Below are 13,451 nucleotides of genomic sequence, written 5' to 3' on the forward strand. Positions count from 1 at the left end.
AACATCATTTCCCAGTTGCAATTCTTTTGAGTGGCACATGGAATGCAAAACAACATAAAAGGTGTGCCCTGAGGCAGATATGTGTCCATGTAGGACTTTAATTATTCTTTTTGAATTGTATGTAATATGCAAGCCCAATTTCTTGCGTAAAAGTCTGATGGAAAAATTGTGTATCACCTGTATAAGTATTTTTATGATAGTCCTCATGTTTTTAGGCACAATAGATTCAGGGACGGTCTTTATTAGTCCATGTTCTCTGGATTTTTCAGGCAACATCTGGGGAGAAAACAATCGCTCCAGTGGTGTTCTGCAATGACATTTAAATCATTGCTTTTAAAAAAGGCATTATTTTATTCATTCACTGCTGCATGCTTAAATAGCACTTGTGACACATATAGCGTTCTATACATGTACGAATTTGTTTGAATGTGTTTCTTATACCCTGTTGCCTAACACCTGTAAGCTGATCCTGATCTCATTTATGTCACTTTTATACCAGTGTAACTCGAATGGCTTCATGGAGGTGAATTCTGGTCAACACCCGTGTGAGGGAAATCAGTCAGACCTTCTCCTTCTAAGAAATAATATTAAACTGGCTTTTTAAGTAGCACTTGGTGTATCATTTTAGATTAACTGATAAAAAAATAATGAAAAAGATGTGTGTGAATGAAAATGGAGATAGTAATGATGAAAAATGTTTTTCATATTAAAAAAAAAAAAAAAGCTGGTGTGAAAGCAAATTAAGGATGTCATTGCATTCTTGCTGCAGATTGTGGGCCTTATTCAAAGGCTCCTCAGTGCAGTGAACAGCCTTTGACTGGGAGTAGGGAAACTGTCCTGGTGCTTTGGGAGCTGGGTCTCAGGCAGTCAGTGAAGGTCCATGCACACATATGCCTTCACAGAGGAGGAAGCATCACACAAAATGGAAGCACAGGTCTCCTAACATGAGGTGAAAATGGGCATCTGGTTTAAAAAGAAAAAAAAAAAAAAAAAAAAAAGAACACAGTCCTACATCTCCTTCAAAATTTGCTTTCTCAAATCTTCTTCAATAACTGTTTTGTCGTTTCTTTCGTTTCTTTTTTTTTTTTAAATAACCTTGCAAATCTTTTTTTTTTTTTTTTTTTTTTTTTTTTTTTTTTTGTGTGTGTGACCAGACAGTCAAATTTTTAAAACGAATGTAAATAGTTTATAGTTAAAATTATGGGAATTAAAGCAGAAAGGAGGAGTTTCTACGCTACTTTTATTGCAAATTGGATATAAAATGAACAGACAAGTTGTACAAGGACAGAAAGGCATCTGTGGTGCCTGCTGGCTTGTTGGGACCCTGGCACCATCCTGCTAAGTTTGTTATCTTCCTGTGTGCCTGTGTGCTGCTTTCTCCCAGTTGGAGTGATATTCTTGCCTGTTTGGTCACTGCCAGGCTCTGTTTCTGGAGGGGTGTTTTGTTTAGCATAAACTATTTGAAGACTATTTGGAGGAAAGCACTAACCCATCCCCAAATCAGTGAGATGAAAAGCTCCTTGTTTATAACTGTTACTGGTTTAATCATTCAGCCTAGATGAATTTGCACTTCCAGTCCTGAGTGTGCTCTGATTTCCCTGCAAACACGTGCTGTGGGATTTGCATTGTCTGTAGTGGGAGTCGCACAGAGGGAAAGGAAATATTTTCCCTGTCTTTTATTTTTATTATTATACTTTATTATTCCCTCAATTTACCACACGGAAAAATACGCAAGTAGAATAGCTGCTGGATTTTAATGATGAAAAAACATATCAAATTATCCTACTGCAGAAGAGGGATGAAAGAGAAACCCAGAAAACAGCAGCTCAGATCAGGTTTCATTCAAACAATGTAAACCAACATTGTTTAGGTAAGTTCAATTTTCTTCTCAATTGTTTGGTCACTGGAACACACAAAGTTCCCCCGTTCGCACCCGGGAGGCTGTACTGGCCCACAGACTCGCAGTGACCTTGTGCTAACTGTCTGTCAGAAATGGTCACTCACAATTCATCACTAGGAAAAAATAAGCATTTGGTGCCTCTCTTTAGAAGCATAATAGACAGCTTTGCTTTCACACCTCCTAATAGCCTTTTTAAAAATAGTCTCTCTAGCAGGATGCTTTTTTAGCACGTGGAGCTTTGCACTTTTTTTCCAGAATTTATGAGGATTATTTTTACATTGTATATGTTTTTATCTAAAATATCCTGATGCCACACTGAGATGCTGCCAGTGTAGCAACTCCAGCTGCCGCAAGGCACAAGGGCAGGCTGTCAGTGGCAACTGGTTAGCACAGACAGTGAAAAGATACCTGCAAAGTCAGGTTGTTAACCCTTCAAGGCCAGGTTTGAAGCACCACCTTCTTGCATGAATAGAAGCTGCACAGCCATCTCCCATAGGGAGACCCTGCCCTCGGCACCTCAGTGCTGTCGGGTGGGCACTTCTTTCCTGGTGGCAGAGGTGCTGGGACATGAAAGCCCATGGGTGTCACTGGGTGTATCTGGTTTCGGCAGCCACAGTGCAGAGAAGAGGCAAAGCAAGTTCTCCATCTGCAGCCCCAAGGCCTCCAAATTCCTGCTGCCCTTCAGGATAGGAGTGCCTTTTTTTACAGGAGCCCAGTGTTACTCAATGGAAAGACACGAACAATTTTAAGCTTCCAGGTCTGTATAAGCTCTATTGAGAGTGGAAATTAGTTGGGGCTCCCTGTGGTGTATGTGACTATGGAAGCTACAATGCTCATTTGTCCTGCTGAGTAGTTCTTGTATGTGCTTTACTGGCTGCAGAAGTTTTTTTTTATTATTATTATTATTATTATTATTATTATTATTTTCTTTAGGATTGCAAAGATCTCCAGTGGAGAGCTATGGGTTAGTACTGAGAGTTAAAGTAACACTCACTTGTGTCACAAAAATACCTTTCCAGAGCTAGGTTAGGGAGGTTTGGATGAACACTCTGTTAATGCTGCTGTGGGATAAATTAAGTATCTACTGCAGCCAAGAACTGTAAGTCTTCATTTCAGGGTCTTGCAACAGAAAAGGGAGGGAGGGCAGAGAAGAAAGAGGAGGGGAAAAAAAAAAATAAAAAATGCACATACAGACAAACCCTTTATTTTAAAATTGATTTTAAAATGGGATGAGTGGCTTTGCCTCTTTGGTTGAAGACCGTGAATCTGGCTCATCCTTCTCCATTTCCTGGCACCCTGCATGCCAGCCACATGGGGCCTAGACCCTGTGATGCCCCCTCTGTGCTGCAGCGTGGGTCCCTGCCAGGAGCCAGCACTTGGTGGCTGGTCCCCGTCTGATAGCAGGGGATGGACTCATGGGTTGAAACCCACCTCAAATCCATGCAGTCACACAGTGCAGCAGCACTAGAGCTGTGCTGCCAGAACAAAGCCCCAGGTTACGGCTCCCCGTTTTATGCCAATGCTGTGTTGCTGGAAGTCTCCGTGCCAGCCAAAAGCGCTCGCAACCTTACCCTCTGTGCTGCCCTGGATACAGAAATAGTCAGATCTTTTTGTTCGTGATTAACTGACTCACGCTCAGAAATCATCAATTTAAAACCCTTTTCAGGCAAAGTTACTCTTTGCATGGACATGGCAGTATATTTAAATTACACAAGTCCCCAAAAGGTGCTGAAAACATCCTTAATCATTTTCTAAGGATATAGTAAATTTGGTGCTAATTACAGTTATTTGTATCCTCTTCCCCCTCCAAAAAGGGTCTCTAAGAAGTGGAAGGAAATTTGGATACGTAATACACACTGACAGCTCCTACCGTGTGATCGGGAGGGACAATTTGAGAGTGTCACAGGGCTATGCTCAGCTTCACAGAGATGGGACTTCTTTACATGCTAAAGTATGAGGAAGGCTAAATAACTCACAGGTGTCAAAGGCACCAAAGAATTATGTGTGTCTGACCTATGAGAGAATAAATCTCATTTCCTGCTCAAAGCCGTGAGACATTCCTTGAAGTGCAATAAAAATTTAACATTCCCCCCTCCTAATGATATCTTACAATTTTCTCAAATTTATAAAAACAAGATTTTCCTTTTTTTTTTTTTTTTTACTTATTTTTTTTTACTGGTAGATTGTGCTCTTTAGTATCATTTTACATAATTTAATACAATTTGTTCCATCCATTGGTTTTCATGGAGATACAAGCTGTTCGTTTGTGAGATAGCTGGCATAGGAGCGAATGTTGGCAAAGAGTCACCTCCAGGAGTTTATTCAGATTTCAGAGTTGCATGGGGGGCATCGGCCATTTTGAAGGAGATAAATGCTAAGGTTGCTTTCCCTCTCTTTCTTTTTCTTTTCTTTTTCCCAGTGACATTTATTTGATTATTTTTTTTTTTTAATGGTAGTGTTGATAGCCTCTCCCCTCCCCTCTTTCTGCATCCTCAGTTAAATGAGTCATTGTTATTTTGTCAGCTGAACCACAGTAAGAGAAAATAGTCTAAGCTTAAAAGAGCATCTCTCTTTGAAACATGCATTATTGAATGAGAAGAGCACAGGTGTTTCTTAATTATTTGCGCAGAAGGAAAAAGTGATGCTGAGAGGATGCACCGCGGTGATTAGCACATGGGTGAGGAGTGGCCTCCGTCAATGGGATCCTTCCCTATGCCCAGCCTCCCCTCTCCTGCCTGAGAAGGCAGAGGGCACTGTGCCTTAAATACAGCACATTAAAATACATTTTGACTGCATTGAGCAAGTTGAATCAAACATCTGTCATCCCAGTATAGATGTGCTTCTTGCATAGGTTGGCACCGTAAATCTAATGTTATTTCTGAATATGGACCTCAACCTGCCACCTAGCATGGTGGGTGAGGTAGATGTTGTATTTAGGTGCTAGGTATTACTGCAGACCTGGTTATAGCTTTGCCATATGGTTCTGTAGCGTGTTGGAATGGAATAACCTGCCCAGCCATTTGCGGTGTGTATGGGGAGCAGCCTCTGAAATACTGGGATGGGGTTGTGAAGGATAAAAAGCTGAACTGCAACAACACTGGGCAGCAAAGCTGACAGGTTTCAGGGATCAGAATAGGAAGTTAGCCAAGATGCCTGGCTGAAACTTGAGACACTCTTGAGAAACCTGACCAGAGGAGCTTTGATGATTCCAGGTCAGCAGGCAGTCATGGGTTAAGACAGCACCATGAGACTCTGCCCTGCTGCACCATTAGGTACTCTGGAGGCTGGTGACTGTCCTTGGAGGTGCCCCCAACACAACCAGACCCACGTTTTGACAGGTCAGATGGTTTTGAGAGAGGATCAGGCGTCCCTTTACACAGATATTAACCCATTCGTTAAGGTGGATTGCCTAGCTTAATTTTGTTTAAGTTACTTGTCATGGCCAAACAGAATCAAATTCTTCAGTTTTCACCACGTATGAAGTTGAAATGCTGTTTCCCAAAACCTTCCAGAAAAGTGAATGAAATGAGCTTTAATTTTCCCATGTAATGGTTCTCTGTTACAAGCCCTGGCACTCCTGGTGGTTTGCAGAAGAGCTTGTTCACAGTCCCACAGAAAAATGTATATTGACTCCCACATGTAACAAACAACACATCCGTTCAAAGCTTCCTAATGGGAGAACTCTCCAAAGAGGAAAATCACAATAATATCCTGTGCTCAAATAGCAGCTTCCTTTTCTACACAGTGGAAACCTTTTTATTATTATTATTTTGGATTGTTTTGTTCCTTCTTCCCGAACCCCATTTCAGTAAGATTTGCTACTGATATTTAATCACCAGCCTGATTCAGGGATACACTTCTCAAGTCAAGCATGAAGTATGCCATATCTTGGTGGTTCTGTAGATCTGATAACTTGTGCAGTCAGAGAAGCTTTCTTTTTTTTTTCTGTTCTCTGGTTTTGGTGCTTTTTGTAACCCTATCAAAGCAACCATGAGCCTTGTTCTCTCCTCTCCCTGGCCATCTGCTTGAAGCATCTGGTAATCAGGTGCAAGCCCCCACATCCAGAGCATTCATGCTTAAATTTGCAGCTACCTTGCCACCCACATTGGCTTTTGTTATACTGCCAAGATGTACTTCTTTGTGTACTCAATATGAGAGTGAGACTTAAATTCCACCATCAATGTACGGAAATGATGATGGGCCAGGCTGACATTATCACCTTTGAACATCGATATGTATCAGCCTTCTCCCATTTTTCTCTGCTAGAGTCTCCAGCTAATCTCGGTTCCAATTGCTCATCATGCCCAAGCCATGTGTGTACTGTGAAGGTACAGATTTGAGTCGCAAATAATTTCTTAAAGAAATATCTAATTTTAAAACATGATGCTTAATGTGTGCTTGTCATTTCTGGGATTCTTCTTATACCCCTTTTTCCATCTGAGTAATCTCTGTGTATGCCTCTCCGTGTAAGAGACAAATAGACTCATTGTTCTTCTCCATATTTTCATTCTACATCTGTATTTTTGGGATGTTGCTGTCTTCCCAACAGACTGACTAAGTATTACAAATTGCCAAATTTAGATTTTGGGAAGTGGCTGCAACTGAAATTGCCCATTGAATTTAAGAGCAGACAAATAATTTTGTCAAAAACACTGAAACCAATGACCTTGAGCACTTTCCCCTGATCCCTTATAAAGGGATCCCAAAAGGAGAAAAGCTGTACTGCTTCTGATTTGTCTCTTCACAGCCTTAGATTTAAAAGGTGAAAAATGTCTTGACTTCTGTTTTTTCACCACAGCAGTATTCAAATATATCTATCCATTACAGTAGAAAGATCTAAGTGAGGTCCCTCATTGTCAAAGAACATGGAAATGTAAGATATTTAACAGCTCCTGCATTTGGATGTAAAGAGTCCCCATCTGTTTGAACAGCATTGGTTTAATAACTCAACAGAAGTCACATAAAAAGTCCTAGGGCAAGGTGGACCCTGGTTTTGGATCCACCTCACCTAGTTCAAAGCTTAGAAGGCTGTCCGGCCTACAGCTGCAGCATAAGACTCTGCCCCTGGACAATACTGAGAACCTGCTTAACAGACGCAATGCACTTCCGCCTGGCTTTTTTTTTTTTTTTTTTTTTTTTTTTTTTTTTTTTAGCCTCTGAAAGCCACCCACGATAGGTTTGTGCCCCTGCGATATCCTTGGTGGGGCCTGCTCAGGTCTACTGCCAAGCACCAGCACACCAGCATTACCGGCATTGGGGGCAGTCTCTAAAACTCAGTGCTGCAGTTATCAGTGAATACATCAATCCGATGGTCCTGAGGTGCTCATGGCATAGTCTAATGAGAAATGTCATCAGGGAAGGCATGTAGAACAGTAACAAAGAAGCACAACTCCAATCTATCCTGTAAATCATGTGCACAGTAAAAGTATTTTCCCACAATGGTTGCTTAAGTCAAGATTCATGTGGAGAAGGGTGATGAAAATCCAAATAAAAGTGGAAACTGTCTTTCATTGCTGACTGCAACTAACGCCTCCTTATTTTTGGTATATCCCTGAATATACTTCTTCTTAAATTGTTTATTCATTGCTGGCATCTTCCGTTATTTTTTTTTTCTATGTGATATAAAATGCTATAAATGGCTATAATGCAGGTTTGGAGGTTTAAGTAAGGCTGATCAAGTAAAAGTCCTGCTTCATATAATTGCTCAGTAAAATATTAAAGTATTTTATTTGTAGGGATTGTTTCTCAGCATTTGAAAAAACAAATATGCTGCATGTTTCTTTATGATTTTTTTTTCTCTGAAACATGCAACATTTCACCAACTAACTCCTTTGAATTATTTTGAAGATAATAAAATTTTATTTAAATAATTAGCATTTTAGAACTGTTGGGTCTAGGATTTTTAGTTTGTTTGTTTGTTTGTTTGTTTGTTTTAATTCTGTTTTCTCCCTGACCCCCAAAATGTGCACTCAAACAGGTATTTGTATACATGAGGAGAACTTTTTACATCTACATATGATTCCTCGTGTTCAGCAGTGCACTGTCATCCATTTTTGCTGTATGTAAATGAATGTGCAGTTGCAGATTGCCCAAATAATGCGGCAGGTGTTTGTGTGTTATTTTTTCATATAACGTAAAGAGAAAAACAAACAAACAAACAAACAACAAAAAACAATAAACACAATAAATATGCTTACACAGAATTGGTTAAAAATAATGTATAAAATTTACCTGGCTGACTTAGGACTGGAAAGCCTTTATTCGCTACTGCAAAAATCAGAAATCTGTAGGGACCTTTCCACAAATGGATAAAATAGAGGAGTATTTAGAAGAGGACTTACTGGCTTGAGTCATGAAGCTGGCTTTCCCTGAGTGTTGTGCCGTAAGTTTAGTGGGAAAAGTTTGACAGCAATTTAATTTTCATTGACAAATACTGTCATAATATTGAGGGAAACTGTATCAACAGCAGTGGTCGATGCTCAACCAGTCATATGGACTGGACGAGCTTACCATATGCTTAACTACAAACTTCTCTTGGAAAGCTCCTTTAAAACACTTGACAGGCTTAAGATACTAGTCAGTAACGAGCTTGAACAGAACATGTGAAATTTTACATTTTGTATAGAAACTGGATTAGTGTTTATGTATTTCCTGTAAAGATGAAATTTGTTTGCTCATATCTGTGTAGCTACAATGCCTGTGTGCATTTCTATAGCCTGAGGTTCACCTAGTCAAAGGAAATTTAAAAGTGAAAATGCAAATAATTACAAACATACATGAAAAGATTCTCACCTTAATTCTGTGCAAAAGAAATAAATTATGCTGCATATATAGTGTTTGAATTTGCAGCTTCTGGTACTAATAGAAATGCCAAAAAAAATAAAAAAAATAAAAAAAAAATGAGGCAACCCCCCATATTAGCATGATAATTATTACAGCAGATGATAGGTCCAGGCTTTCATTAATGTATTAATATCTTCTCCTAGCAAAGAACCTTTTACACTGATCACTGCCTCTAGCGTTCTTTATTTTGAACCTATAGGTTTCTCTCTACAATTTCAAACAGCCTCTGAGTATTTGAGCAGGTGTCTGTCTGCCTGGTGTCAAAATAAAATCAGATATCCAAAGATGCAAATGCTTCATCTTGCAACCCAACATTTATTTTATTTTTATTTTTTTTTAATGAACTTGACTGTATAGTGAAAGTGTCTTGGTCCAAATATGTCGTTTCCACCATTCCCTGCTCCCTCATCCCCTACCAGTATACTCTGTGACACACAAATTCCAGCTCCTGCACTTTTTACCTTTTTTATGTGTTTGTTCACACACTCGTGGACTTACATATGTATATTATATATATGCTTGTGTGTATTTAATGTATTTTTGACTGAGGCCAAATACTGCACCAGGTTAGAGACTCAGATAATTCAGACAGAAGTCTGACCTGATTCTGTCTTAATTTGCTACGTTTTGTTAGCGTTGAGCCATTTGTAATTTAGTTACATGTAGAGTAGCTCGGTGATGAGCACATTTAAACAATATGGAAGACATAATGTATGCTTACATGAAAAGCATATACAGCCTTTCATTGCACTTTGTACTCAGGAATCATTCTCTTTTTTTTTTTTTTTTTCCCTGCACTTCCCTCCCTGTAAAGTAACTCTCCTCATTAGAAAGAATTAAAAAATAGCTTTAAAAACATTAAGAGAAAACAGCAGTTTCTGTGCATGGCTCAGCCATGGCACACTTTCTTAGTATAAATATTTTGGAAACTGGTTTCATTTCCAAGGTTTAGTGTTTTAAATGTTTTTCATATGGAGCAAATGCAGAATCAGGTCTGACTTGGATTCTCCTTACCTTCCTATAAGTCAGACATGACCCCTGAAATGGATTTTTTATGGATTAAGTCAGAATCAAATTTGTTTTGTTTTGTTTTGTTTTGTTTTGTTTTGTTTTGTTGTCATGTTGGTCAGATCCCCTGCCATGAATTATAGTAACTGCCCCTTATTTTCCAAGTCTAAGGAATGGATGATCCCCTCACTCTTCTCCAAGTGTTGTTCTTGCCCCCCTATTCATCACTATTACATTTTATTTCTTTTCTGCAACTGGAATTTAGATTGCTTGGCCTAGAATAGGATGGGTCTAGATGGTACCATCTGCTGAATGCTCAACAGCTATTAGAATTCTTAGATTTTTAGTTTTTTTTTTTTTTTTTTTTTTTTAATGTACTCAGTTGACAAAGAAAAGAAAGAAAAATGGTGTCCAGCATTATTCATTTTTATCAGTTTGGCAACCAAAGACATACTGGCATGGGTACATCCCTTGTAGTAAGTCCCTGAGTGTAGAAGTGTTAAGACAACTTTGAAGCTTGACATGAGATCCTGCTTTATTAGCTGAGAGGCATGAACGCACCTGCCATAGGCTGGAAATGTTTAAAACAAACAAACAAATAAATATAATCACAATGGGGTGGCCTGAGTTGGCCAGAGCAGCAACCATTGTGATGGTACTTTGGTTGTGGTCTCCTCTTGGTGTGGCAGATAACTTCTCTGTTTTCTCTTGGAAGTATTCATTGTCTTTCAGTATTGCATCCCTTATCTTTACCATATCACTCCTTTAACATTAAAGATGTAAAATCTCTTTAAAGAAATGAAAAGCTATAGTCCCACTGCTGCACCATATAAGGTGCAGACATCCATGCACCTCATCCAGCCTCCCCACAGCCCTTCAAGTAGCCTGGTCACAGCAGCTGTCCCACACGAGCAAAGCCTTAGCCTATGCACTGCAGCCTTCCCTTACAGAGACCTCACATTTTATTAAATGCTCCTCTAATGCACCAATATGGCATAGAAGAAAAAATCCCACCATTTTCTTTGCACACTGCTAATGCAAGAGTAGTACTTCAAAAGAAACCCATAGGACCCTGCTTCGTAATGCTGCCAATCCAGTATGTAACCACCAGGTTTTTATTCATTCTGCTTGAAGAGAAGCATTTATCTGCTGGTTTTGAAACCTTATATTGCATTTAAAAGTACAATAATTGGATGAAAAACAATGCTGCTAAATGCTTAAAAAAGTAAATAAATAAATAAAAATAATGAAGAAGATCTTAGGTGGGGGGCTAATTGACTGTGGGAATTTTTTCTTAGATGGAATGAGTCCAAACACTATAGTCATGATCTGGACTGTTTTGGGTGCTTTTCAAGCATTTATTTGCATTGATATTATCAAACACCCAGTTCAGAATGGCTCCTTTAAACTCAACAAAATGAACACGTGGATTCACTAAGGCGAATCCCAAATTGTGTCTGGAGCTCTGTGGCTCCATTTTAACAAGACCTTTTCTGTGTTCACTTTTAAAATGATGACACCATGCTGGGGGTTGTCATTCAACAGATTGTTGGTTCTTTAACAATTTGTTCAATGGAGGAGGAGGAGGAAGAAGAGGGAGTAGAGGCAACTATATTTGTCACTACTGTTGTTCAGTAGAATAATTGATTTTTCCAGTTTGGCAACCAGTTCCCATTTTCTGCTTCTTTATTTCCCCCAGCTCATCTCTTCATGTCTTCAATAAAAGACACTTTTCCTTCCAATTATTAGCAGCAATTTGCAGTCTCAGTTCTGTTGGCCAAGGAGACTGTGTCCAGAAGAATGAGTGACTTGCTGGTCTGGTTCTGGGGCAGGGTGCCCATGGGCTGAGCTCTGCTGCCCTGTGGGCCTGGCCAGCTGGGAGGGGAAGCTTCCTCAGAAATGCTCTGCCATATGAGATGTGCCATGTTTCTGGTGTGCTTTGTGACACTGGGCTTCTTTTGACTCCTTCCTTTTGGTGGGGGGAAAAAAGTATATTTATTTATTTATTTATTGGCTTTCTTCGGTTGTTTTCCTTAGCAAACCCATTGCTGTGCCTTACTATACTGATCTGGGTCGGTAGGTTCTCTTATGAAAGTCAGTTTTCCCAGTATGTAGTGGGACTGCCAAAGACCTGCATATCCAGTGAGGGAAGTGGAGTTTTATCGGGCTGGTAGCTGTGGTTATCTCTAACCATATCTATTTGATCACCTGGTAGCAGAGGATTTTTAGACAGCAGGCATTCAACACTGGACAGTATTTGAAACATCACCTGTAAGCATGGCAGGAGAAATGGAGGTGTCAGATACTCAGGAAACATCTTGAAGCTGTACACATTTGTCACAGCAGAGGATCTGTCCAGGCCTTTTTCTTCTAGCTGTAAGTCGATGCACTACGATGATGCCTGGTTTGGGCCAGGGTTTGGATTATCAGTGCCAGTCTGCATCGTCAGGGTGGGGGACAGTATTTAGCATTTTTGTAAGCTTTGGGGATTCAAGAAAGCTTTTTTGCTAATTTCAGTTTCTCTTCAATCTTTTTTATTATTTTTTTTTCTTCTTCTTTTTATACCAGTTTAACAATAAGAGCTCTTTATATCCAGGGTTTGCATAGAATTGTTCCTGAGACAGAAATCTGAGGGACTTGCTCTGCACGATGCTGAGGACCCCTCTTTTTACTGAACTGTTCAGCCTCTAACTGAGGCACCCAGCAGCACCTCGCAGGAATGAATGTAGCCAACTTCTACTGAACTTGCTTCTTAAAATTCTGTTAGCTTTTGGTGTTCAGGCTGAGTCTCACAAGAACCAGGTTGTCAATGTTGCGTGCCCCACTAGGGCAGCGCGAAGCCGTCACAGACCTGTCTGCACCATTACTGCTTTTGGCCAGGTCTGTAAGGACACAGTGAGATCCATGCCCATACTGTTAGGGAGTACAAAAACTCAGGCATATCAGATGCAGCACCCTCATGCTGGTGGCTTGGGGAGAAGAGAAATTGGGTTGGCTGTAAAATATCCTGCATTACAAGAAAAAGCAAACTGGGCAGAGCCATTCAGTGCAAGGGCAGAGTCATGGCTAGGCTTGCATCTTTTCCGTTGTAGTCATGCCGTTGTTCTTGTGGAAAGATGAGTTGAAAATGGCTAAACTGAGCAGTAGCTGAAGAGATAATGTAAATGCCATGCCTCTATTAAAGCCAGACGCTTCTTTTTTTTCCTTTTTTTTTTTTTTTTTTTAATAATTAATTTAAGAATCATTCCAGCTGGAGGCAGCACTCCACATAGTATGGTGGCCAGGATTTTTCCTTTTTAATTTCTTTGGAGGTGGAAGGTGGTTCCCCATACTCTTGCCTTTGATTCCCGCAGCAGCCAGGTGATGCCCCAGGCATTGGCTCGCTGGCCCCAGCAGCATGGGAGATTTGTGCTGTACTCCAGGGAACTCGTGCAAGTATCTGCTGCCAAAGTTTGAGAGTCCTTTTAATGTAAACACATACAACCTTGTCCAAAAAAGGCCTTAAAGCTCTTGTACAGAACTATATTCACATTACACTTAAAAAAACTACTTAATATATTACCAGTAATTGATCTAATATATATGTAAAACTAACTTTGCATAAATTAGTAAAATACTTGCAAGAGAACAGTACAATAATTGCCCTGATTTGAGCGAATGAAGTGGTTAAGGCTTCTATTTACTAGCTTTGTTAAACATA

General features: G+C 39.8%; 1 protein-coding gene across 20 annotated transcripts in view; it reads left to right on the forward strand.

The window, feature by feature from the left end:
* ZNF536 (zinc finger protein 536) overlaps positions 1 to 13,451 on the forward strand; it is a 353,866-nt gene that overhangs the window by 274,620 nt on the left and 65,795 nt on the right. The gene's annotated exons all lie outside the window — the stretch shown is intronic.

This window comes from Aythya ferina, assembly GCF_964211825.1.
Source record: "Aythya ferina genome assembly, chromosome: 12".
NCBI lineage: Eukaryota > Metazoa > Chordata > Aves > Anseriformes > Anatidae > Aythya > Aythya ferina.